This window comes from Hemiscyllium ocellatum, chromosome 45 (assembly GCF_020745735.1).
Source record: "Hemiscyllium ocellatum isolate sHemOce1 chromosome 45, sHemOce1.pat.X.cur, whole genome shotgun sequence".
Taxonomy (NCBI): Eukaryota; Metazoa; Chordata; class Chondrichthyes; order Orectolobiformes; family Hemiscylliidae; genus Hemiscyllium; species Hemiscyllium ocellatum.
In genome coordinates this window covers 14,746,074-14,773,022 of record NC_083445.1, presented here as the reverse complement: position 1 = coordinate 14,773,022, position 26,949 = coordinate 14,746,074, and the positions used below count along the sequence as shown (strand labels likewise).

The 26,949-nt window shown below is 47.3% G+C and overlaps 1 long non-coding RNA gene across 1 annotated transcript in view; it reads left to right on the top strand.

Moving 5' to 3' along the window:
- LOC132835823 (uncharacterized) overlaps positions 1–14,396 on the top strand; it is a 63,906-nt gene extending 49,510 nt beyond the window's left edge. Inside the window, exon 3 of the long non-coding RNA XR_009647311.1 lies at positions 14,225–14,396. This is a non-coding gene — a long non-coding RNA (uncharacterized LOC132835823). The remainder of the gene's footprint in view (positions 1–14,224) is intronic.
- Positions 14,397–26,949: the final 12,553 nt, after the last annotated feature.

Here is a 26,949-nt window from a genome sequence, read left to right as displayed (position 1 = left end):
AGTTCGCTGTTTGATCAAAATCTGGCCCCCCCATTTCCTAAATACTGCAAAAGGGGTAGTTTACCTGAGACCTGAACTACTGCTGGTGGTGACAGGCTTATCCATAGAAACAAGGTGGAGTCATCACACCAGATCACTGGGCTGCTTTCTCATTACAGAGACAGCTGGGGCTGGTTTAACGTGAAGGTCATCACACCTCAGGTGGGGGAGGGGAAGGATGAGAAGGAGAGTCCCTCATGGTCATCTCCAGTCGGTGGAGGGATTGAACCCATCCTATTGGTGTCACTCTGTATTGCAAGTCAATCATTCAGTCAAACTGACCCTTGGGAGTAGGGGGAACCAGCTCCTGGAGTATGCACCACCGTTCAGTCCGGTCACCGCTGACCTTTCACCTCACTTTCTTGCCCAATCCCTCACGTTCCTTGATCTGCTCCATTTCCAGGCACTCTCGACATGACCTTACAGCAGCGTGACACTGAGGCTGACCCTGTCAACCTGAGAGCTGGCTCCTCTCGCTCACAGGAGTTCCTGGTGTGTGTGTAGAGACGGGCAATCGCCTCATCCAGTGGCCGGCTGGAGAACTTTCAGCCCACCGCCAGGTTTAGTTGGGGAACGGTCTGCTCACCCTGACCCCTGGTTTGGATCGTTCCACAGCGATTGCATTGACAGTGGGTGGCTGAGAGGAGGCTGAGGACAGTCTGTAAGCAGTTTAGATTACTTACAGTGTGGAAACAGGCCCTTCGGCCCAACAAGTCCACACCGACCCGCCGAAGCGCAACCCACCCATACCCCTACATTTACCCCTTACCTAACACTACGGGCAATTTAGCATGGCCAATTCACCTGACCCGCACATCTTTGGACTGTGGGAGGAAACCGGAGCACCCGGAGGAAACCCACGCAGACATGGGGAGAACGTGCAAACTCCACACAGTCAGTCGCCTGAGTCGGGAATTGAACCCGGGTCTCGGGCGCTGTGAGGCAGCAGTGCTAACCACTGTGCCACCGTGCTGCCCACAGTTTAAAACAAGATCGTTGTCACGGCAACGTTTGGACAGGCAGTAGGGTCTACAATGAGAAAGTGGTGTCTGGTTTTCCCACTGTAATGTCGCCATGCTGGGTGGTACACTGGCTGGTATGCTGGCAGCTAGGAATGATGTGACTGCTGCTCCTCACCTGGCTTCTTTAAACCATTTTGTCAATGAAGTACAACACTTAGGCTACTTTAAAACCACTCCCCATCAATACATTTTCTTTCCAATTTCTGAACACTGTGCTGTAGGCTCGAAGGAAGGGGGCGTACCATGGGTGAAGGGCAGACAAGAATGCAAAATTAAGATCACAGCCAGATTGGCCAAGATCTAATGGGCTGGAAGCTGGCTCCAAGATCCGAATGGCCTACTCCCAAGCTCTATGTTCCTGTCCACCTCAGAGCTCACAGGCATGTCTCATATTGCTCAGCTGTCCCTGTTCTGCTCAAGTCTTGTCTTGTCTTTAGATCCACTTGGCTCAGAGAGAGAGAGAAGCTTGTAGTTTGGTCTTAACCAGCTCTCACGGTTATACATGCTCGAAACCAGAGAGCTCTGGATGGCGTGGCGATGGAGAAACTGTTGCCGCTTATAAAAGGCTGGGGAACCGGAGGGCATCCTGCAAGGGGAAGTACATGTCAAGTGAGGAGAAACTATTTTCACTCAGCAAGTGGTTAGGATCTGGAATGCACTGCCTGGAAGTGTGCTGGAAGCAAATTTAATTGAGGCATTCTAGAGGCATTAGAGAATTCCTTAAACAGGAACATGTGCAGGGTTACCTTGTGCAAGGATAGAGATCGGCATTAAGTCCAAATGCTGAGACGGTCAGTATCGGCAGAACTGCTTCCAATGCAAATAAACTTTGCTGAAAAAACACATTCATTAAAAAGTCTCTGGTAAAATAAAACTTTAACAAATACCGAGAAAGGTTTTGATTAAATTGTGCACGAAGAAAGTCTTCTTCCCTTTTGAAGAAGTCCGAATGCACACAGGACTTTCCTCACACTCTGTCCAGGTGGGCTGGCGACCCCAGTGAAAAAGCCAGGAAAGTTATTTCATAAGAACATTTCAACATTGGTCAAGTACATTGTCCTCTGCTGGGCTTGTGCAAAGACACACATTTGTAGCTCACTGTAACAAGCATGGACAGAGGAGAAGCTGAACCACCCCCATTCCAATCCCCTTGTTCCCGTCTGGAAAGCCAGTCGGTGGGGAGTAGTACTGGTCACAATCTTTACCCAATCTCACATTTAGTTACAGAGTGATACAACATAAGCACGCACCTCCTAACTCAATAGCTGTGTTGCCTCTATATGTGCTCAAGTGAAACCTCAATTAATTCCATCCAATTGCATACAGTTATAGTCAATTGATATAATCTCCCTCTTATAGGAAAGATGTTGTTAAACTTGAAAGGGTACAGGAAAGAATTACAAGAATATTGTTGGTTTGAGCTATAGGGAGAGGCTGAATAGGCTGGGGCTATTTTCCCTGGAGCGTTGCAGGCTGAGGGGTGATGTTATAGAGATTTATAAAATCATGAGGGTGAATACTCACAGTCTTTTCCCCAGGGTAGCAGAGTCCAAACCTAGAGGGTGTAGGTTTAAGATTTATAAGGAACCCGAGAGGCAACTTTTTCACGCAGAGGGTGGTACGTGTATGGAATGAGCTGCCAGAGGAAGTGGTGGAGGCTGGTACAGTTACAACATTTAAAAGCCATCTGGATGGGTACATTATTTGGAAGGGTGTAGAGAGATATGGGCCAAATGCTGGCAAATGGGACGAGATTAATTTAGGATAACTGGTCGGCATGGACGAGTTGGACCGAAGGGTTTGTTTCCGTGCTGCATGTCTCTATGTCTCTGTGATTTACAACGATCGCTCTTGGATTCTGACAGCCAGCAACTGTCGAAGTGGTTTGGGATGTTTCAACTTTATTACCCTGTCCATGAAAACGGGTGCTCCCAAATTCTCTCAATGTTGGCCCCCGGCATTCAAACCCCTGACTGCAGCACGCCATTGGCATCGAGCAGCTCTGCCCCTTCCCTTTAAAATATTTCCAAAGAGTTCACTTTGACATTCTGCCCCCCCCCCCCGCCCCGCAACCTCAGCTTCTCCAAAAGAAATTAATGCGGTTTCCCTTCAACCGGGACAGGTGTGAGGTTGAGTCTGTGTTGGCATTTTTCAAAGTGGGGGGGTGCGGGGAAGAAATCAGGAGACGGGATGGAAACTGGACAGAACAGATGCGCTTAGATTGCGGTGAGTGACTTAATAAGTCGAATTGATGGTCTCCCCCCTTTCCGAGTGTGCACATTGCTGATCCGAGGCGGATTAGAGCAAACGTGCGTGCATGAGGTTCTGTGCATTTTCCAGCTGGCAGCTTCTCCCTCCAGCAGAACTGGGTCACCACGCATTTGAAACAGTTGTTCATCTGTGCGTAGATTATCTCCCAGGACACAACTTTTTAGGTTGTTATTTTTATTCTGTTGTAAAATATTCACGAGCCGCGTTATTTTTAACTATTTATTCAAATGCGTCAGCTCTTCCTCTTAAAATAACTTAAAATAGATTAAACTTGAAAGCCCTGCACAGCTTTAGTGAAAACCTCCTTTTTTATGTATTTTTGGGGAGTGCTCATGTGCTTGTGGTGAAGTGGGGGAGATGGAGCTCGCTGCTGGTGTGTTAATGTCCAAATGCAGATTAGCGAGTCTTCATCTGACTCCGAATAATAGAATAAATCAAAATATCGTGGTTGTTGGAAATCCAACTCAAACACGGTATGCCGGAGAAAGCCAGCACGTCCGGCAGCCTCTGTGGAGAGTGAAGCAGATTTAATGTTTCAAGTCCAGTGCAAGTCTCTTTCAGAACGGCTCCGAGTTCTGATGAAGGGTCATATCGGATTTGAAACACTAATTCTGTTTCTCTGTCCGCAGACAGTCCCTGGAGTGTTGGAGGCTGAGGGGTGTCCTTATGGAGGTCTATAAAATCATGAGGGACGTGGATTGGACCCTTTCCTGGAGTGGGGGTGTCCAGAACTAGAGGGCATAAGTTTAGGGTGAGAGGGGAAAGATATAAAAGAAACTTAAGGGGCATTTTCTTTAAGCAGAGGGTGATGCGTATATGGAATGAGCTGCCATGGACAGGTTGGACCTAAGAGTCTGTTTCCATGCTGTACATCTCTATGACTCTGACTCTATGCTGCTGAGTTTCTCCAGGACTCTCTGTGCTGGTTCCACGCAGTGGGATTTGAAGACCTTCGCAAAAGATGTTGACTCATTTTAGTGCATAGCTTCCAGAGGTAGCTGAAACCCGACTGTGCGATTTTGTCAGAGGGCTCGGTTGTTTGACCTTTCGCCGGAGTCGGGAGGTTGTGGGGGTCAAGGCCCACAGGTGATCCTCAGGCTCAGGATCCAAGCCTGGAACGCCTGTGCAGGACTGAGGAAGGGCTGCACTATCAGGGGCAAGAACATTTTGAACAAGATGTCCTTTCAACTGCCCTCTCAGGTAAAAGTAAGCGATCCCAATGTCACATCATCTCCTGCAAAGATCAGGGGCAATCTCTTCTCTATTCTGGCCAAAGTTTACCCCTAACCAACATCAGTGAAAAGGAATGATCTTGTCACCATCACACTGCTGTTTGTGAGACCTTTCTCCATGTAAATTGGCTGCCATATTCACTCCAATTTTGGTCGTGACTACAGTTTGAAAATGTATTATTGGCTGGAAATCGTGCTGGGATGTGCTGAGGTAGTTTTCTTTACTTTTTAACTGTTGGCTGCTCTGTCAGCCCACACAGTGACTGGGTCGGGATCGTAGAAAGCACACTCGGAGGATGTTGGAAAACCATTCCGCAATGACCTAACCGGGTGTTCCAGTGCTGTTTGTTTAGGGATGTGATAACCCCTCCAAGGGCCATGGGAAATCACAGATTAATTTCCCTGTGGAGCTCCTTGACTGAGTTGCCATGGTGACCGGCAATGGCCACCCAGCTAGGACTCATCACCTGAGTCCTTTATAAAGCACCTCCAGGCAGTGTGGAGTGCTTTGGGCAGATCAGAGGTGGCTATAAACCGGTCCGGGCAGTGGGCTGTGCAAGGGGTCATACCTGCCAACTGTCTATCCCTCTTCTGCAGTTACACTCATGCCTGGGTATCCTTGGAGAGGGAGCATCAATGCTGTCAGTGCCTTTAGAGAGAGAGGTGGGCACCATGGGGGATACAGTGCTTTATTTCCACCTCCAAGTCCATTCTCCCCATTTCCCTACCACTTTTGATGGTTCATATTGTCCATAACAGGCTTTATATGTAAACCTCCAATTGGGTGATTTACTGGTGGTTACAAACAAGGGAAAAAAACAATGACATGGTGATTTGGTGGTGGGAAAGCTGTTCAGTTGTCTGTGATACGGGTATAGAAAACAAAAGCAGACCCAGATGAGTCTTGAGGTGCAGTGATACTGTCCCTATCTCTGGACCAGGAGACCCAGTACAAATCCCACTTGCTCCAGAGGTGTGTTATAACGTCTGAACAGGTAAGTTAGCAAATCTATAACTGTGGGTAAATTAGCATTGTGTTTCTCAGACATCAAATAAAAGGTAAAATAGACGCAGAGATGGGTCTACAGAACTGTCAGTCCCAGGCTGGTACACCACGATTAGTGGCTCTTTTTACAACCTGGAATGACATTTCTTCCCAGTCAGGTTTCCTATGTTATTACAAGGAATCAGGGCAACATGCGAGTTGCAACTTCCAGTGATCAAGAGCGACCAGCGGTGAATGAGTTAACAGGGATGCATTGAAGTGGAATTGACTGGATTTGCATACATGAGAGCTCTGGGTTAGAATGTGCAGTTTCTGTTCTCTCCTGCTGTCATGTTCAGTCTGATCATCACTTTGAGCTCGACTACAGATGACGGTGTCTTTGCACAGGCCTGCGGTCATCTCTCCTCTTCTTAATTTGAAACAATGAGGCCAGCCTGTAGTCAAACTCTCCATCCATTTGGGAGGGGGGGTGGCGGAGTAGTTATATAAGGATGAGTCAAGGGACCCTAGCTGTCAGCAGCTTTTAATTTGGGGGTTTTGGGGTTCTGGTGAATTATCCCTTTAGCTTGAACAAAACCTTGTCACTCTACTGTATTTAAAAAGTGACAATATGATCAGCCAGTGAAGCCGAACACTGTTCAGTATAAATATGGGAAAGGGAAGCAGAATTCCTTTGATTTTGCCCCGTGTTGGACTCCATGACCAACCTGGCGTGAGCTCTTTTGCATCTCCCCCCATAGGGTGTTGTCTCCTATTTAGCTCTTGAGAGATTGTGACAAAAGGTGAAGTTGTCTGATCCAAACATACTTGCATGGAACTAGAAACCCAGGCGATGTAAACATAATTAAGAAATCCATTTTAACATGCTCTGTGCACTGGTATAGAGTCACAGTAATAGAGACGTACAGCACGGAAACAGACCCTTCGGTCCAACCCGTCCATGCCGACCAGATATCCCAACCCAATCTAGTCCCACCTGCCAGCACGTGGCCCATATCCTGCCAAACCCTTCCTATTCATATACCCATCCAAATGCCTCTTAAATGTTGCAATTGTACCAGCCTCCACCACTTCCTCTGGCAGCTCATTCCATACACACACCACCCTCTGTGTGAAAACGTTGCCCCTTAGGTCTCTTTTATACCTTTCCCCTCTCACCCTAAACCTATGCCCTCTAGTTCTGGACTCCCCGACCGCAGGGAAAAAAGACTTTGCCTATTTATCCTATCCATGACCCTCCTAATTTTGTAAACCTCTATAAGGTCACCCCTCAGCCTCTGACGCTCCAGAGAAAACAGCCCCAGCCTGTTCAGCCTCTCCCTGTAGCTCAGATCCTCCAACCCTGGCAACATCCTTGTAAACCTTTTCTGAACCCTCTCAAGTTTTACAACATCTTCATGGTTATACCAATCAAAACACACTGTAATATTAAGGTCCAGACAGGTATGAGACAGGAAAGGGTGATATGGCATGAGGATCAATCTGCATTAAACTCCCTTTTGCGTTTAGACTAAAATTATCTGAGCTACAATATAATGAGAACCAAAGTCACCAAGTAGAGTATCACAGAGTTACACAACATGGAAACGGACTCATTGGTCCATGCTGAACATAATCCCAAACTAAGCTAGTCCCACCTCCCTGTTCCTGGCTCAGATCCCTCCAAATATTTCATACTTATGTATTTATCCAAATGTCTTTTAAATGTTGTAATTGTACCTGCATCAAGCACATTTCCTGGAAATTCAATCCACACATGAAAACATTGCCCCTTGTGTCTTTTCTAAATATTTTCCACTCACCTTAAAAATATGGCCCCAAGTCTTGCAATTCCCCCACCCTGGAGAAAAAATACCTGCCATTCACCTGCTATGCACCCCTCATGATGTCATACCCCTCAATAAGGTCATGCCTCAACCGTCAGTGAAAAAAAGTCCCAACCTATCCAGCCTCTCCCTGGGGTAACTCACACCCTGCATTCCCAGCATCATCCTGGTGAAGCTTTTCTGAACCCTCTCCAGCTTTAATAACATCTTTCCTGTAATAGGGCGACTAGACATGGACCCAGTGTTCCAGAAGAGGCCTCATCAACGTCCTCGACAACCTCAACATGACGTCCCAACGTCTACACTCAAAAGTCTGAGCAATGAGGCAAACACCTTCTTATCTACCCTGTCTGTATGTGACGCAAACTGCAAAGAATTACGTACCTGACCTCCTGGGTCTCTCTGTTCTTCAAAGGCCCTACTTTTCATTGTAGAAGTCTTGTTTGTTTTATCAAAATGCAATAGCTCCCATTTATTCAAATTGAGCTCCATCTGCCACTCCTCGGCTCTCCCCCCTCCACGTGGCAAGCTGTGGTGCTGCCTGGTCTCTCCTCCTATTCATTTTGCTCGTGTGTGGTGTTAACCTGACCACTATCTATCGGCTGCCATTTGGAAAGTGGGTAGATTTGGATGCCAAGCTGAAGGACCAACCTTGTCCGTGATATCTTCACTGTCTCAGACATGTGTGCATTGTGCTGCCCTCCCTGTGGATTCACGTCCTCATCTTGTTCTGCGTCCTTCATGGTCAAATCAGATCGAGGGCTGGATGGTGGGCCATAATAAATGGAGAAAGGGCCCGCACAAACTCATGACAACCCCCCCCCCGCCCTGAATCAAATCCACGTCGAGCACTTAACTACCTTAAGATGGCAACCTCCGTTAGACTGACCTTTGGGACTGCAGTGGGACGTCCTGCCTGACGACACTGTTGGAATTCTTTGAGGAGGTAACGAGCAAACTCGACAAAGGAGAGCCAGCGGACATGATCTATTTTGTTTTCCAGAAGATTTTGACAAGGTGCTGCACAGGAGGCTGCTAAATAAAACAACAGCCCATGCTGTTAGGGGTAAGGTCACTGGCAAAGATCGAAGATTAGCTGACTGGCAGAGAGTTGGGATAAAGGGGTGTTTTTCAGGAGGCAGCTGGTGACCAATGGAGTTCCTCAGGAGCTGGTGTTGCGACCCCAACTACTCTCACTATACATTAACGATCTGACCAAGGAACTAAGGCCATTGTTGCTACGTTTGCATGACACACAGAATGATACGGCTGTACACATGGAAACAGATCTTTCCGTCCAACACATCCATGTTGACCACCTATCCTAAATGAATCGCATCCCATTTGCCAGCGCTTGGCCCATATCCCTCTACTCATATTGCCATCCAGATGACCTTTAAATGTTGTAATTGTACAGCCTCCAGCTCATTCCTGGTGATGAGGCAGGGAGGTTGCAGAAGGCCTTGGGCAGACTGGGAGGGTGGGCAAAAAAGTGTCCGATCGAATACGCCGTCAGAAAGTGAGAGGTTGTGTACTTTCGTTGGAAGAATAGAAGCATAGACAAATTTCTAAAGGGGGAAAGGCTTCCGAAATCTGAAGGACAAAGGGATATAGGAGTCCTAGCTCAGGATTCTTCTAAGGTTTACGTGCAGTTGATGGTTAGAAAGGCAGATGCAAAGTTAGTGTCCATTTCCAGAGGGTTAGAATACAAAAGCAGAGATGTACCACTGAGGCTGTATAAGGCTCTGGTCAGATTGCATTTGGAATGTTATGAATAGGTTTGGGCCCCGTACCTAAGGAAGGATGGGCTGGTGTTGAAGGACATCCAGAACAGGTCTACAGGAATGATCCTGGAGATGAAGGGGCTGCCATTTGAGGAATGGGTGAGGTCGCTGGGTCTGTACTAAGTGGAGTTTAGAAACTTGCAGACTTGTGTGATTCAATAAACAATGATTGAAACTTCCAGACTATCGCAAGGCCTGGATAGAGTAGATGGGAACAGGATGTTTCCACTTGTAGGAAAGACTAGGCCCTGAGGGAACAGCCTCAGAGTAAACAGGAGACCCTTTAGAATTGAGATGAGGAAGAATTTCTTCAATCAGAAAGGTGGTTAATCTGTGTAATTAATTTACTGCAGAGAGCTGTGGAGGCCAAGTCATTGAATGTGTATAAGAAAGACGGGGGTTCTTGATTAGTAAGGGAAGCAAGTGTTACTGGGAGAGGGCTGGAGAATGGGGTTGACAAACACATCAGCCATGATGGAATGGTGGAACAGCAGAGGGGCTGAATGGCCTAATTCTGATCCTATCTTACTGTCTTATTTGACCGAAAGGGGTCAGTAGCATAATGTTACTGGGCTCAGAAGCCAGAGAGTTCGAGCCTGTTCAAATCCTACTGTGGAAGCTGGGCACATTTAAATTCAGTTTTAAAAAAAAATCACCTTGTTAGCAGTAACCTTACAAACACTGAACTGTCAGTAAAGGCCCATCTGGTTCACAGATGCTTTCCTGTCATATCTATGTGTGACCCCCATCCGTCAGAAATAGTCCCGCAAGCCCACTCCGCCCTGTCAAACCACGATAGTAAATTTGATAAGCCCCTAGAGAGCCTTTCCCCGTGGGGTGACCTCCTTCCCAGACAAAATTCCAATGGTCTCTGTTCCGGAATTTTCATTAGATTTCTGCCCACATCCCCACTCCGTCCTGAAAATGTTGTTTTTTGTTTGAAGGAGAGAGAGTTGGAGGTTGCCACTCCCTTTTGCATTAAGGACTGCTTCTGGGCATCACCGCTGAACATTTGGATTTAGAAGGTTATGGACCCTTGTTATAGATTTCCCTACCAACTATAGGAGCTAGTTTCCCTTTATCCCTTCAATGGAATCCTTCAACCAGTTTTCAGCCCCTTGAGTAGACTGCCCTTCAATCTTCAAAAATCAAGGGAATACAATTATAAATCATGATAGTCCTACCTGACTATAGGGGCTGCTCTCTCTATGGAGAGAAAGGTGAGTGCTGGTGGTTTAACCTGAGGGTCACCATGCCTCAGGCAGGGGAGAAGTTGAGAAGGAGAATCCCTCATGGTAATCTCAGCTGGTGCGGGCATTGAACCCACGCTACTGGTGACTCGAAACCTAGTCGATGTAACACATCCACAGAACTTAACCGTAACTTAATAGGCGCAGTACCGCTCTGGTGTACTGTGTGCACTCCCCCTCTAAGGCTAAGATATCCTCATTGATATATAGTGCCATGCAATGTTTCAGATGAGACTGTAACTGGAAATTTGTGTTATAGTAAGGAGATGTGTAGTAAACGTGTTTCTTTTTATTTAATTGTAAGCCAACACTTATTGTCCATCCCTAATTGTCCAGGGGGCAGTTAAGCATCGACCACATTACTGTAGGTCTCGAGTCCTGTGTAGGATGGCAGTTTCCCTAAAGGATTTCTTAGTGAACCAGATGGGTTTTAGAACATCAGAACTAGGAGCAGGAGCAGGCTATCTGTCCCCTTCACTTGCTCCCCCATTCAATAAGATCATGGCTGATCTTTTCATAGACTCAGCACCACTTACCCGCCCTCTCACTGTATCCCTTAATTCCTTTATTGTTCAAAAAAAATCTATCTTAGATTTTAAAACATTTACTGAAGTAGCGTCAACTACTTCATTAGGCAAGGAGTTCCATAGATTTACAAACCTCTGGGTGAAGAATTTCTTTCTCAATTCCATCCTAAATCTGCTCCTTCTAATCTTGAGGTGATACCCTCTTGTCCTGGTTTCACCCGCCACTGGAAACATCCTCTCTACTTCTGTCTTATCTATTCCCTTCATAATTTTATATATTTCTATAAGATCCCCCCCTCATTCTTCTACATTCCAATGAATATAATCCCAGTCTACTCAGTCTCTACTCCTAACCCAAACCCTTCAACTCTGGAATCAACCTGGTGAACCTCCTGTGCACCCCCTCCGGCGCTAGTCCATCCTTTCTCAAGTAAGGAGACCAAAACTGCCCACAGTACTCCAGGGGTGGCCTCACCAGCACCTTGTACAGCTGCAACATAACCTCTTTGCTTTTCAACTCAACACCTTTATAATGAAGGACACAATTCCACTTGCCTACCTAATTACCTGTTGTACACAGACCAACCCTCTGTGACACATGCACAAGGACACCCAGGTCCCTCTGCATAGCCTCATGCTGCAACTTTTTACCATTCAAGTCATGATCCTTTTTACTGTTACTTTGACCAAAATGGATGACTTCACGTTTACTAACACTGTATTCCATCTGCCAGACCTTTGCCCACTCACTCAATGTATCCATGTTCCTCTGCAAAGTCTCACAGTCCTCTGCACACTTTGCTCTGCCACTCATCTTAGTGTCATCAGCAAACTTTGACACATGGCCCCCAACTCAAAATCATCTATATAAATTGTGAATAACTGCAGTCCCAACACCAATCCATGAGGCGCAGCACTAGTTACTAATTGACAGCCAGAATAGCACTCATTTATCCCCACTCTTTGCTTACTGTTAATCAACCAGTCCTCTATTCATGCTCATAGTTTACCCATAACACCACACACCTTTATCTTATGTAGTAGCGTCTTGTGCGGTACATTGTCAAAGGCCTTTTGGAAATCTAGGGACACCATATCTACTGGATCCCCACTGTTTCGTAATGTCTTCATAGAATTCTGAAAGATTTGTCAAGCATGATCTGCCCTTCATGACCCCATGCTGTGTCTGCTCAACGGGACAATTTCTATTGAGATGCCTTGCTATTTCTTCCTTGATAATAGACTCCAGCATCTTCCCCACTACAGAGGTTAAGCTCACTGGTCTATAATCACCCATCCTTTGTCAACCTCCCTTTTTAAACAGAAGTGTCCCATTTGATATTTTCCAAACTGCTGTTCCAGAGTCCAGCGAAGTTTGGAAAATTACTGCCAGTGCGCCTGTTATTTCTCCCACCATCTCTTTGAGCCCCCTGGGATGCATTCCATCAGGGCCAGGAGACCTGCCTACCCTTAACTCCATAGCTTGCCCAACACTACCTCTTTTGAGATAGATTATTCCAGGTCCTCACCTACCTTTGTCTCTTTGACAACTACTGGCATGTTATTTGTGTCCTCCACTGTGAAGACTGACACAAAATGCCTGGTGAATGCCTTGGCCATTTCCTCATATCCTATTACTAAATACCCCTTCTCATCCTCTGAAAAACCAACGTTTACTTTAGCCACTTTTTGTTGTTTTATATACTTAGAGACCTTTGCTATCTGTCTGTATATTCTGGGCTCATTTTTTTCTCAGAGAGTCATAATTCTAGCTCTTTTTGTGGCTTTTTGTTGACCTTTAAAGTTTTCCCAATTTTCCAGTTCCATACTGTTTTTGGCCACTTTGTATGCCTTCTCCTTCAATTTGATAGCCTCCTTTATTTCCTTAGACACACACTGCAGACTACCCCTTTTCTTACAGCACTTCCTTTTCACTGGAATATACATTTGCTCAGTACTTTGAAAAATTGCTTTGAAAGTCCTCCACTGCTCGTCAACTGTCCCACCATTAAATCTTTATTTCCAGTCTGCTTTAGCCAAGTCCGCCATCCTTCTATTGTAGTCCCCCTTGTTCAAGCACAGGACCCTGGTATTGGATTTCATCTTCACACTCTCCATTTGTGTTCTAAATTCAACCATACCATGATCACTCTTCCCAAGAGCATCCCTAACTATGAAGTCATTAATCATTCCTGTCTCGTTACACAGGACCAGATCTAGGATAGCTTGCTCCCTTGTCGGTTCCATTAAGTACTGTTCAAGACACTTCCCCCAATGGTTTCATGGCCATTGTTCAACTCTTAATTCCAAATAGTCCTTGAATTCAAAGTCCACCATCTGATATGGTGGGATTAGAACCTGGGTGCCCAGAACATCACGGTTGGTGGCATGGTGGCACAGTGGTTAGCACTGCTGCCTCACAGCGCCAGAGACCTGGGTTCAATTCCCGCCTCAGGCGACTGACTGTGTGGAGTTTGCACATTCTCCCTGTGTCTGCGTGGGTTTCCTCCGGGTGCTCCGGTTTCCTCCCACAGTCCTAAGATGTGCGGGTCAGGTGAATTGGCCATGCTAAATTGCCCGTAGTGTTAGGTCAGGAGTAAATGTAGGGGTATGGGTGGGTTGCGCTTCGGCGGGTCGGTGTGGACTTGTTGGGCCGAAGGGCCTGTTTCCACACTGTAAGTAATCTAACCACTAGGGTCTCTGGATTAATAATACCAGTAGACCATCATCTCCCCTCTGTGTGGTTGGAGTACTTATTTACTTGAGATTGTAAATAACAAGCATAGACTTTCACTTTGCATCACATTCTCGCCACACTTGATCTGGAATTCAACTGTGTGCTGTCTTTTCCTGACTTAGCACACAGCTGAATTGGTGAAGCTCTCTCTTTTGATGGCGGCTCAGTGATGAGCACTGCTGCCTTAGAGCACCAAGGACCTGGGGTTCGATTCCACCCTCGGGTGACAGTCTGTGTGGAGTTTCCACATCCTCCCCGTGTCAGCGTGGGTTTCCTCTGGGTGCTCGGGTTTCCTCTTACAAGCCCAAGTGCAGGTTAGGGTGGATTGGCCACGGGAAGCGCAGGGTTACAGGGATAGGGTAGGGTGGGGGGGGGAGTTGGGTTTGGGTGGGTCGGTGTGGACTCAATGGGCCAAATGGCCTGCTGCCACACTGTAGAGATTCTCTCGGAGGAAGCAGACTGCGATGAAGTGGCATTCTTGTCAGACTGCTGAAGAACTTTGTTGACCGATGAGTGTTGGATGTTAACAGACTCCGGAGAGACATCTCTGGGAGCGATGAGATGAGCTGCAGTGATTCATACGGTTTCCAAGGAGACGGGAATCTCATGAGCCAGTTGAGAAGCATCGGATGAGCTGAGCCCGTGGCACTGCCTTGGGATCGTGCCCTTCCAGGTCAGTGGACACTTGAATCTCATTGAAAGTGCTGCTTGTTTGCATTTAAATACATAGTGCACCTTAGGCAAGTGCACTTGTAAGGTCTGTAATTGTCTATCTTTATAAGATTAAAATGATGTCTTGACAACTGGTGCATGAAACGGATGGGACATTTCTAGGCTACCTTCTTATAAAAGATGCTACAAGGAATTAAGGCGCAATGCATAGTCGTGCATTGGCACATTGAGGGCACCCTGCAAAAGTTGAAGGGCATCACTGGAAGTTGAGTTTATCGATCTTCCAGGCACCTCTGTACTTTGAGATGACGGTTCACCACAATTCCAGACCCCTTTAAACATATGTGCTCTCGACTGCAGCGTTTGGAGACGGGAACAAGTGGAAATAAAACAGACCAATGCAATTCATGCCGGGTGCATCTATCTCTGCTTTAACAATTATGTTCAGGTATTCACAACCACCCTTATAGAGAACTGGGTTCGTCAATAATCTGTAAAAGGAATATCCTAAGGACAGAAACCTCCCCCTAGGAGAGAGTGAGGGTGAGACCCACACAATCTTTCTTGTGAGGATTAAGTCCCAGAGTTTTTGATTTGATTTATTATTATCACGTATACCTGAAAGGTCCAGTGAGAAATTTTTTGTTTTGCATGCTGATCATACCATACATAGAACAGAGTGAGAAATACAAAGTTATGGCTACGGAGAAGGTACACAAAAAGCGAGATCAGTGTTAGATTTGAAATTTGAGAACTCCGTTCAGCCTGGAAGAAACTGTTCTTGAACTTGTTGGTGCGTGTGTTTCAGCTTTTATACCTTCTGCCCGAGGGAAGAGGTTGGGAAGAGATTATAACCGGGGTGGGAGGGGTCTTTGATAACGCTGGCTGCCTTCCCGGGGCACTGGGTAGCGTAGATGGAGTCAATGGATGGGGGCTTGGCTTTCGTGAGGGACTGGGCTGTGTTCACAACTCTGTAGGACGCCATCAGATCTTTGAGAGAAGGGGAGGGAGGTCTGAGGATTGCTACTGCCAAACGTAGGTTTTAAAAGCCTGTCGATTGCAGGGACAAAGATGGCAGAGTAAGGAGCTCTGCTTTTGTGGCTTTTCCAGTTAGAGATGTAATCCAGTGAGGGAAATCGCACTCAGTGCTGAATTTATCCTCTCATTTGAGAATGTGGGGAAAAGCAAGTTCACTGACATGGAATGAGAGCGTGAAAGATCTAACGAGAAGGCAGCCATTAGCATATTTGCAAACCACCGATGCCATCAACCTCCAGGCGTAATTCAAATTGAAATTGGTGAGCCTGCCCATCGCCCTAACTATAACTAACGAGATTGTTGAATCTACCCAACACTCACCAGTATCTCTTCAACAAATTCTATGAGTCAATAACCTGCTTTTATGGGAGCCAGGGCAGAGAAGATCCTTTTTTGCAGATCTGTTTACCTTCTCAGCGGGAGGTCATGTCAGGCACCACTGTCCCTGAGTCAGAAGCTTCAGATTCAAGGCCCACTTGACGCCTTGATGGCCAAGGAAGGTACATTCATCATGGGGTCAAACAGGTCGAGTGTCAACCTGCAATTTCTTCCGACACATGCCGGTGGCATGTGGTAAAGGGCGGGAGAGATTCCTGCTCAGCTGTGTGGTGGAAAGGCATTGGGAGCTCTACCATCACTATCCAGAGCTCCAGGCCTACAAATTGTCGCCATAGCAACTTGGATTTTTCGGGGACGGCTGGTGTGGATTAGATTAGTGCCAACAGCACCATTCGATTCCACGTTCCAACCGGAATGGAATTGGGATGTGCAGCCCCCCAGCCCCTACTGTTGTTGGACATGGTGATGGTTTGGTGCCAATGGACAGGGAACTAGCGAAGAACATCCTTTCTCCATGAGGAAGTGAGTGAGGTCCTTAATGAATACTTTGTATTGGAATTCACCAAGGAGAGGGACGTGGGTGATGAGAAGATTAGGCAGGGGTATGTTGACATTCTCAATATTAAGAAACAGGAAGTGTTTGGTATCTTAAAAACATCAAGGTAAATAAATCCCCAGGGCCTGATGTGACCTATCTTGGGATTCTGAGAGAGGAGATTGCTTTTAGCTTTGGGAGAGATCTCTGAGGCACAGGCAAGGTCCCAGACATCTGGTGAATAACCAATGCTTCTTTGTTTAAGAAGAGAAACAAGGATAATCCAAGAGATTATAAACCAATTCACCTTGACAGAAGGGAAATTATTGGAAGAGGTTCTTAGGGACAGGATTTACTCTCATTTGGAAAAGTATGGATTTATTTGGGATAGTCGGTATACTTAATGCAGGGGAAGTCTTGTTTCACAAACTTGTTTGAGTTTTTGGATGAAATGACAAAGGTGATTGAGGGTAGGGCATTAGGTATTGTCTATGTGGACTTTACTAACCAATTTGACAAGGTCCCTCATGGTAGGCTGGTCCAGAAGCTTTAGTCACAGGGAATCCACGGTGAGTGAGTAAGTTGGATGCAAAATGGGCTTGGTCATTGAAGACAGAGGGCGGTTGTGGAGGTGTTTTCTGACTGGAGGCCTGTGACCTGTGGTGTTCAACAAGGTTCAGTGCTGGATCTCTTGTTTGAAATATAAGTAAACGATTTGGATCAAAATGTAGGTGGTCTTATTTAATGTTTGCAGATGACACAAAAATTGGTGGAGTGAATAAGGACACAGAAATAACAGATGGAGTTTAATCTGGACAAGTGTGAGGTGATGCATTTTGGGAGGTCAACTGCAAGGGGAAAGTATACAGTAAATGGCAGGACCCTTCGGAGCATCGATCTACAGCTATGGGGCAAATCCATAGCTCCCTGAAAGTGGCATCATAAGTGGATGAGGTGGTAGAGAAGGCACATGGCATGTTTGCCTTCATCGATCGAGGCATTGAATATAAAACTTAGCAAGTTGTGTTGTCGCTGTATAAGACTTCAGTCGGGCCTCACATGGAGTGTTGTGTGAAGTTCTGATCGCCACACTATAGGAGGGATGTGCAGGCTTTGGAGAGGGATCAGAAGAGGTTTACTAGGATGTGCCTGGATTGGAGTGGATGAGCTATAAGGAGAAGTTGAACAAACTTGGATGGTTTTCGCTAAAGCATCATAGACTGACAGGCAACCTGACAGGAGTATATAAAATTATAAAAGGCATGGATAGGATGAATAGTCAGAGTCTTTTTTATTTCCCCCAGGGTGGAAATATCAAATGCTTGAGGGTGTACTCTATCATTGAGGTGGACAAGGGCTACACAGATACATGGGAACACCTCGTTGTTGTAAATTCCAGTCCAAGACCCACACCATCCTGACTTGGAAATATATTTTGTTCTTTCACTGTCACTGGGTCAAAATCCTGGAATCCCTTGCAAGTAACACTGAGGGTGTACGGACACCACAGGGAATACTGTGGTTCACACAACACTCCACGTGAGGCCCGACTGAAGTTTTATACAGCGACAACACAACTTGCTAAGTTTTATATTCAATGCCTCGATCGATGAAGGCAAACATGCCATGTGCCTTCTCTACCAGCTCACCGCTGCCATTTCAAGGGCATTTTGCAATGAGTACTAAATGCTGTCCTAACCAGTAATACCCCGTGAACGACAGAGACGAAGCAACGCTGAGCAAGAACAGGAGAGGAGGCAACACAGGAGTCCACCAGCCATTTGTTTCTTCTTCACGACAGCACTTTCACACTTGTCTACAATCTCCCCAACGGCCTAGAGACACCAGTTTAAGAAGTGGCACAATGGCTAGCACTGCTGCCTCACAGCGCCAGGGACCCGGGTTCAATTCTGCCCTCTGTGTGGAGTTCACACATTCTGCGTGGGTTTCCTCCGACAGTCCAAAGATGTGCAGGTTAGGGTGGATGGGCCATGTTTAAATTGCCCATAGTGTCCAGGGATGTGTAGGCTAGGTGGATCAGACTTGGCAAATACAGGTTGACAAGGGTAGAGTAGGGAGATGGGTCTGGAGGGGTGGTGTGGACTTGATGGGCCAAATGGCTGCTTCCACACTGTAGGAGTTCTGTGATTCTAAGCATTGCACTGAATTGCATTACATTGTAACTTTATTAATTTACATCACCATTGCCTTTCTTAATTTTCCTGTTAAAACTCCTGTTCCAGCCCACGCTGCGGTCTGAGAGTGACTGGCCTGCTTTCTGCTCTGTATTCTCTGGTCTGAGAGTGACTGGCCTGCTTTCTGCCCTGTATTCTGTGGTCTGAGAGTGGCTGGCTTACTTTCTGCTCTGTATTCTCTGGTCTGAGAGTGACTGGCCTGCTTTCTGCTCTGTATTCTGTGGTCTGAGAGTGACTGGCCTGCTTTCTGCTCTGTATTCTGTGGTCTGAGAGTGGCTGACCTACTTTCTGCTCTGTATTCTCTGGTCTGAGAGTGACTGGCCTGCTTTCTGCTCTGTATTCTCTGGTCTGAGAGTAGCTGGCCTACTTTCTGTTCTGTATTCTGTGGTCTGAGAGTGACTGGCCTGCTTTCTGCTCTGTATTCTGTGGTCTGAGAGTGACTGGCCTACTTTCTGCTCTGTATTCTGTGGTCTGAGAGTGACTGGCCTACTTTCTGTTCTGTATTCTCCGGTCTGAGAGTGATTGGCCTACTTTCTGCTCTGTATTCTGCGGTCTGAGAGTGACTGGCCTACTTTCTGCTCTGTATTCTGCAGTCTGAGAGTGACTGGCCTGCTCTCTGCTCTGTATTCCTCCAAAGGTTAATGAGAATGGTTGCAGGGATGTGGGACTTGATAAGGTGGATAGATTGGACAAAAGGTGTAGCAGAGGGTTTTGTGGTCGTCAATGTAGATAAGGTAGACTGGGCTGCCATTGACAGGGGGATCTGGATGTGCAGAACCCCAGTTTTAGTGTTTAACAAAAGAACCAAGAAGGAATAACTTTTTTTAAATTTACCCAGACGTTCAGAAGTGTACTGTACTGTAATGCCCGACAGTGTAGCAAAGGGGGCAGTTCCATCACTTTACAACAGAGAATTCGAGAAACACCTGAAATGAGAAACTGTCCATGGTTACAGGGAAAGGGCAGTGCACTGCGGGAGGGGACTGACATGGACACAATGGCCCTAGTGCCCATCCTGCATGTGCTGTAATTGTTCTCTGATTCTAAAGTGCTGGAATAATCAAATCCCTCTTTAACCATACTCCCGGGCACTGCCAGGAATTTACGGAGCTTTGTTCATGTGGATTCTCAATTAACTGTAGGTGGGGGGAGTGGTTAGCAATATTCCTTGAACAAAAAGATTGAGTGACTATATTAGCAGAAGAATTGGGTGGCTTTGAGTGATAGCACTGTGATGCTAAATTTATAACAGCAAGTGGAATTTACAGTACGGGGGGGTATATCGTCTGAGCCCCATCCAGATAGGGAGGGCTGCAGTCACCTTGTTCTCGAGGGGATTGGGAATCCATGCATCGCAGTGAAAGGTAAAGGAGAGACGATGAGGGGCTTCCTCGTGTCTGGGGCACGACTGACAAGGAAGAGACTCCGTCTGGAGCAGAGGTGTCTGGCAGTTGAATTTCCAGAGGCATCCAAAATAATCGAGGATAAATCAGATGAAGAAGAACAAAATGGTAAATGATTTCAAGTCGTGAAGTATAGGATTTTGAAACAAAGATGGGAGCACCGTATGAAATGGAGGACAAAATTCTGTAACCATTTAGGAAGAGGGGCGAGGAGAGAGATTCAGGATATTTCTGGACGAGCTTACTACACCTATAACATTTTAAAATTTTGCTCTGTATCTTCACATTTATTTATAAAGCCAACGTTGCTGAGAGTGCTACAGATCTGCCACCTGGTGGTGAGTGGAGAGTACTGTTGCAGTACAGTAAAAGGACAACCAATTCTACTCAAATTCCCAGGCCCCAGATAGTACCAAGTGCAGAGCGTTCGGCCCATCATGCCAGTACAGTCTCCGAGTGAAAGTGCCCTCTTGATCCATGCTCCATGCTGATTGGACAAGCAAAATCAAACAAAAGTTTACCGGGCTGATTTCGGGAACGGTGGGGCTGAGGAGAGATTGACCAGGTCAGGATTGTTTTCGCTGGAGTTCAGGCAGATGGAGGTGGGTCTCATAGAGATTTGTAAAATTCTAACGGGACTAGACGGGGTAGATGCAGGGAGGATGCTCCCGATGGTGGGTGTATCCAGAACCAGGGGCGTCACAGTCTGAGGATTTGGGTGGACAGATTGGGATGGAGATGAGGAGACATTTCTTCACCCAAACAGTGGGGAGCCTGTGGGATTCGTTCCCACCGGAAGGAGCTGATGCCAAAACATTGAATGCAGCTGGATATACCAGTTGGGACAAATGGGGTCAAAGGTTATGGGAGAAAGCGGGACTAGGCTATTGAGTTGGACAATCAGCTGTGATTGTGAATGGCAGGGCAGGCTGCTGCCAGACTTGCTGAGTTTCTCCAGCCTCTTGTGCCCATTAGAACCTTTTTCCCTCGGGTTCCAGTTACATGTGATTTAGCAGTATTGTCGATGCACTGTACTAGATCTAGTAACCCCTTACTGTCGTAGTTTCTCCCTTGAGAAGAGGTTGCTCATCTTTTGACTTTCATGTTTTTACTGATTATGCTGCTCACCCGCCGTCAGAGGAGCCCAACAAACTGAAGCCCCAGGGGCAGGTCCTTCCAATACAGCGACAGCCGATTCCAGCTATCTCTGGACAGAGTTTGGAGCCCCCCCCCCCCCCCCCCCCCAACCTCCAATATTGCCGTTGCTTCAGCAAATGTCAGCCCTTCAAGTCTTGCAGAGAGACAAATATCTCAACCTTGGAAGGGTCGAGGGTCGATTTCCTGGTGTTCAGATACACCGCTGTTTAACGTTAGGGTGAGGTGACCATTGATACTTGTGCTGAAGGAACACATTTGGAAAGTTGTCTGAACAACAGTGCTGCTGGGTGGGACAGAGTGTCTGTCGATGTGAGTGTTTCTGATTCGGCTCCCATATCTCACTGTCTCCCCACACCTCCATGGCTCAGGTTTCTTGGGTGGGGGGGGATTTAGCATCGTGTTGCTGCAGCAACCCCATCTTTGCATGTGATTCTTGTAAATTATCTTTATTTTGGAAGTAATCTTTTTGTTTGGAATGACTGCTAGCAAGTCCTCCTGTCAGAACTATAACTCATTTGTCGATTGCAATGATACTGTGTGGCTGTAATGATGACTCTGTCTATCAGTTTCCCTTGGCCAGTGCTAGTCTGCTCTTGCACAGATGACACAGCAGTTTATTTAGTTCACATCAGGAACCTGGATGGACCTCTTCTGTCCCCCACCTATGCTGTCTCCTCCCTTTGCCTGAGGTGCTGACTCGAGCTGGGTTCATGGTGTCAAAGGAACCAGAATATCTGAAATTAAGACCATGAAATGAGGGTTGCCAATTGTCAGGGAAACCCCGTTTGGGTCACTCCTTGCTGCAGGATTGGAATCACGTAAAGACCAGACCAGGTAAGGATGGCAGTTTCCTTCTCGAAAGTGAACTGGATGGGGTTTTTCCTGACAATGGATTCATGGTCATCATTAGAGTCTTAATTCCAGATATTTATTGAATTGAAATTCCACCCTCTGCCATGGCAGGTTTCAAACCCAGGTCCCCAGAATGTTACCTGGGTCTCTGGATTAACAGTCCAGGGACCCCGGGTCGATTCCAGTCTCGGGCATCTGTCCGTGTGGAGTTTGTACATTCTCCCCGTGTCTGTGTGGGTTTCCTCCGAGTGCTCCAGTTTCCTCCCACAATCCAAAGATGTGCAGTTAAGGGTGGATTGACCGTGCTAAATTGCCCATAGGGTCCAGGAATATGCAGGCTATGGAGAGGAGGGGTTAGTCATGGGAAATACATGGTGATAGGTTTAGGGGAGCGGGGTGGGATGCTCTTCAAAGGGTAGGTGTGGACTTGATGGGCTGAATGGTCTGCTTCAACATTGTAGGGATTCTACGATTCTTAACTCTCCTCTGGGCAATTCGGTGTGGGTAATAAATGCTGGCCTGGCCAGCAGCACTTCCATCTGTGAATGAATGAATGTATTAAAACCACATTTATCTCAGGTGAATACTTCACTTTAGTCCTTGAGCCAAGCGTTCGGTTGAGTCTAGTCCCTCCCTCAGTTCCTATTGGCCAGGCGGGCACACCTGACTTTGAAACTTGGTGGAGATTACTTGGAGGGGTCCAAGCCTGGCCAACCTTGGGTCCTTCCACCCTTCCCCCTTTTAAAGGACAACGAGACTAATTGAAGGGGTCCTACCCCCACACCTCTGCTACAGTAGTTGAGGGTAGCCATGGTGGAAAAAATAAGATTAATTGAACTCTGCCCTATCATAAAAAGCCAAAGAGGTTGGTTAGCTCAGTTTTTTTTCTATTCATTTTTGTGGGGTGCGGGGTTGCTGGCTGGGTCCAGTATTTATTGCCCCGTCCCTCGTTGTCCCCTGAGAAGGGGAGCTGCCTTCTTGAACAGTTGCAGTCCATGTGCTGTAGATCGACTCACAATGCCCTGAGGGAGGGAATTCCAGGATTTTGACCCAACGACAGTAAAGGAATGGTGATATAGTTCCACAGTTACAAATTACACAACACCAGGTCATGGTCCAGCAGGTTTATTTGGAAGCACTAGCTTTCAGAGCGCTGCTCCTTCATCAGATGGTTGTGATGAAGGAGCAGTGATCCGAAAGCTAGTACTTCCAAATAAACCTGCTGGACCATGACCTGGTGTTGTGTGATTTTCAACCCCAGTCCAACACCGTCTCATCCACATCCTGATGTATTTCCAAATCAGGATGGTGAATGGCTTGGAGGGGAACTTGACGGTGATGGTGTTCCCATGTAGCTGCTGCCCTTGTCATTCTAGATGGAAGTGGTCATGGGTTTGGAAGGTGCTGTCTGAGGATCTTTGGCGAATTTCTGTGGTGCATCTTGTCGTATCTTGCAGTTGGTTGGTTGCAATGCAGAATGATGCCATCAGCATGAGTTCAATTTCCCCACCGGCTGAGGTCCCCATAAAGGACTCTCATTCTCCACCTCACCCATCTGCTAAGGCGTGGTGACCCTCTGATTAAGCCACCAGTTCTTTCTCTCTCTCTCTGTCTAACAGGAGAGGTAGGACTATGGTGACTTTATCTTTATCAGCTATCACTTACCAACAACTTATCTTTATGTAGTACCTTCAATCTAAGTATACACCCCAAGGAGCAATAAGAGGCAAATGTGGCTCAGTGGTTAGCACTGCTGCCTCACAGCGCCAGGGACCCAGCTTTGATTCCAGCCTCAGGTGACTGTCAGTGTGGAGTTTGCACATTCTCCCTGTGTCTGTGTGGGTTTCCTCTGGATGGTCCAGTTTCCTCCCACTATCTAAAAGATGTTCAGGTTAGGATGGAATGGCCATGGGAAATTGCCCATAGTGCTCAGGGATGTGCAGGTTAGGGTAGATTGGCCATGGGAAATTGCCTGTAGTGCCCAGGGATGTGCAGGTTAGGGTAGATTTTCCATGGGAAATTGCCCATAGTGCCCGGGGATGTGCAGGTTAGGGTAGATTGGCGATGCTAAATTGCCCCATAGTGTTCAGGGATGTGCAGGTTAGCGTGGATTGGCCATGCTAAGTTACCCATAGAGCCCAGGGATATGCAGGTTAGGGTGGATTGGCCATGCTAAATTGCCCATAGAGCCCAGGGATGTGTAGGTTAGTGTGGATTGGCCATGGGAAATTGCCCACAGTGTTCAGGGATGTGTAGGTTAGGTGCTTTAGTCAGGGGTAAATGTAAAATAATAGGGTAGGGGAATGGAACTGGGTGGATTGCTCTTTGGAGGTTGGTGTGGACTTGTTGGGCCGAATGGCCTGTTTCCACACTGTGGGGATTCTATGATTCTACTGGATCAAGCCGTGGCCATAAGGAAGAGTTTAAAGGCAGAGAGGTTTGGGAATGATTACCAGAGGTTGGGAGCTGCTCTGCTGATGGCATGGCTGCTGAGGGTGGGATACCAAGAGGACAGAGATGGAGAAACGCAGAGTTCCAAAAGGGTCACAGGGTTAGAGAGGGCTGCAGAGGTCGTGGGGACCGGGGATGGGGGGAGTGGGGTGTCAATGCAACAGAACAACAACAAGGGTGTGCCACGGAAGGACGGATCAAGATGGAAGTCGAGCGGGAGTGAGAAACTATCCAGTGGAACCTCCGCTCTGGATCCTTGACAGCTCCAGTGAACATTCAACGCTGTCGGTGAGTTTGGAAAGTGAGATAAACCATCGACCGTTGACTGTACCCTGTGGCTGGGACGCTGTCTGCTGGGCAGGGCGGCGACAAGGGGAGGTCGAGAGGAGTACTAGGCCCGTTGCTGTGGGGAGCTCCATAAACACACGAAGGAGGAAGAAACTGAACCTGACAGGGTTCGGTGAAGAGGTGTGGGACAGGGCGAGTATGGGGCTCAAATACTTGTGGAGAGCTGTGGGGCTGAATGGCCTGTTCCTTTGCTGTATATTCTGTGTGCCAAAACACGAGCGTTCTTGAAAGGTGACAGGCATCATGACCTGACAACGTATCCTGATGGAGCTGACTTCCATCTTGGTGCCTGTGGGATTTGAACCTGTTTATCCCTGGAGCAACAGTGCTTCACAATGAACACGGGCCATCTTTGCTGCAACAATATGAATATTAAAATCCAGCGTACGCTGAGGCACAGGGCTGTTGCACAGAATAGCTAAGCAGCTGTACAAACCCAGCCCCATCTCCACGGAGTGACACAGAGAGAGGCTGAGGGAACATGGAGGACTGGACTTCATTGACAACCCTCCTCACTTCATTAAGAGACTGCTGGAAGCAGAAAAGGTTAAGGGAGACTTCACACAGATTCCAAAACAATGAGAGATTTATGGATGTGAAACCAAGATGGGATTTCATGGATTACTCAAAGGCAGGGTGATGGGCGCAGGGTCTTAATTTTACTGTTGGCTAGGGAGATGTTGGGTAGTTCCCCAGACTGTGGCCCCCAGCTGGATAACTAACGGCCAAGTGAAGGCTTCTTCCTGTCACTAACTGGCTGTAACGAGCAGCATGACCTGGGCCTACAGTGTAGGCTGGTGAGTTCAACCCTGTGGACCGTAGATCCTTCAGGGGATAAAGGGGCAGCTGGCATCTGGGATTTGCTGCCTCCTTTCCAGGACTTGTGCGTCCATAAGCGACCTCTTCCTACACAACTCTGCCCTTCCCATAGCCACTCACCTCGTAACACCCACACTCTCACCAACACATCCCTCAGCCCCTGCACCAACCCTCCCATCCTGCCCCGCAACACTCCACCCCTAACAATTCCACCCCCAACAATTCTCACTCATCCAACCCCCCAACAGTCCCTCATTCCACCCTCAACTGCCCCATTTCACTCCCAAGAATTCCCCCCCTCATTCTCCCCAACAATTGCCCCATTCCACCCACAACAATGTTCCCCCATTCCACCCTCAACAGTCCCCCCTCATTCTCCCCAACAATTGCCCCATTCCAGCCTCAACAATCCCCCTGATGCCCCCATTCCACTGCCAACAACCCCTCTCATTCCACCCCCCCAACCTCCTCCCATTCCACACCCAACTATTCCTACTCATCCAACCCCCAACAATTCCCACTCATCCACCCCCCAACAGTACCCCCCCCACTCCACCCCCACAATCCCCCCCACTCTACCCCCTACAGCCCCATTCCACCCCTCAACAATCCCCCCATTCTACACTTGCCCCCCCCTCCACCCCACCCCCCCAACAATTCCTCATTACACCTCCCCAACAATCCCCCCATTCATCCCACCCCTAAACTAACCAGTTCTGTGTTTGTGATGAACATTGCATTCCAGGAGCAATAAGGTGAACTCACTCTTAAAGTCAAGCCTGATGTCTTACTGGAGACCATTATGTATCTCAGATGTAAGTATCTATTAAGTAATATTTCAAACTGTTCACCATCTGCCGAAGACTTCCAGTGGGAATCTTTCCCCGCATGGTCTTAGCAGCTTAGATTATTACCAGAAAGAAGAATTGGTAACAATGGACTTACCCAAAGCTTCTGGGTCCCAACAACGTAATATCGCATACCAATTAAAGGTCATTCGTGAGAGGGAAAGACTCAAGTGTGCAGTGGGGGAAGTGGCTACATGGCAGTGGGCTAACTGCTCCCAGTTAGACCAGGGGGAGGGGAGAGAAAGCATGTTCCTCTTGGTGTTAAATCCAAATGTTCTTCTGCTGGCAGGATGTTCAGAGACAAGAGAACATTGGGATAGGATAAAGATCAGGGGGATGGGGAGAAGAAGCTCTTTTTGGGTTATGACCTGCAAGACACTTCCTGAAGGCTGATGGAAGCAGATTTAATAGCAATTTTCAACAGGGAATGGAATAAGTTCTTGAAAGAAGCATTTTGCAGGGCCGTGGGAGAAAAGGTGCAGGAAAAAACAAGACTCACTTAGATAGTGTATACACACACACACACACACACACACACACACACACATACACACACACACACACACACACTAACTCACTCACACACTAACTCACTCA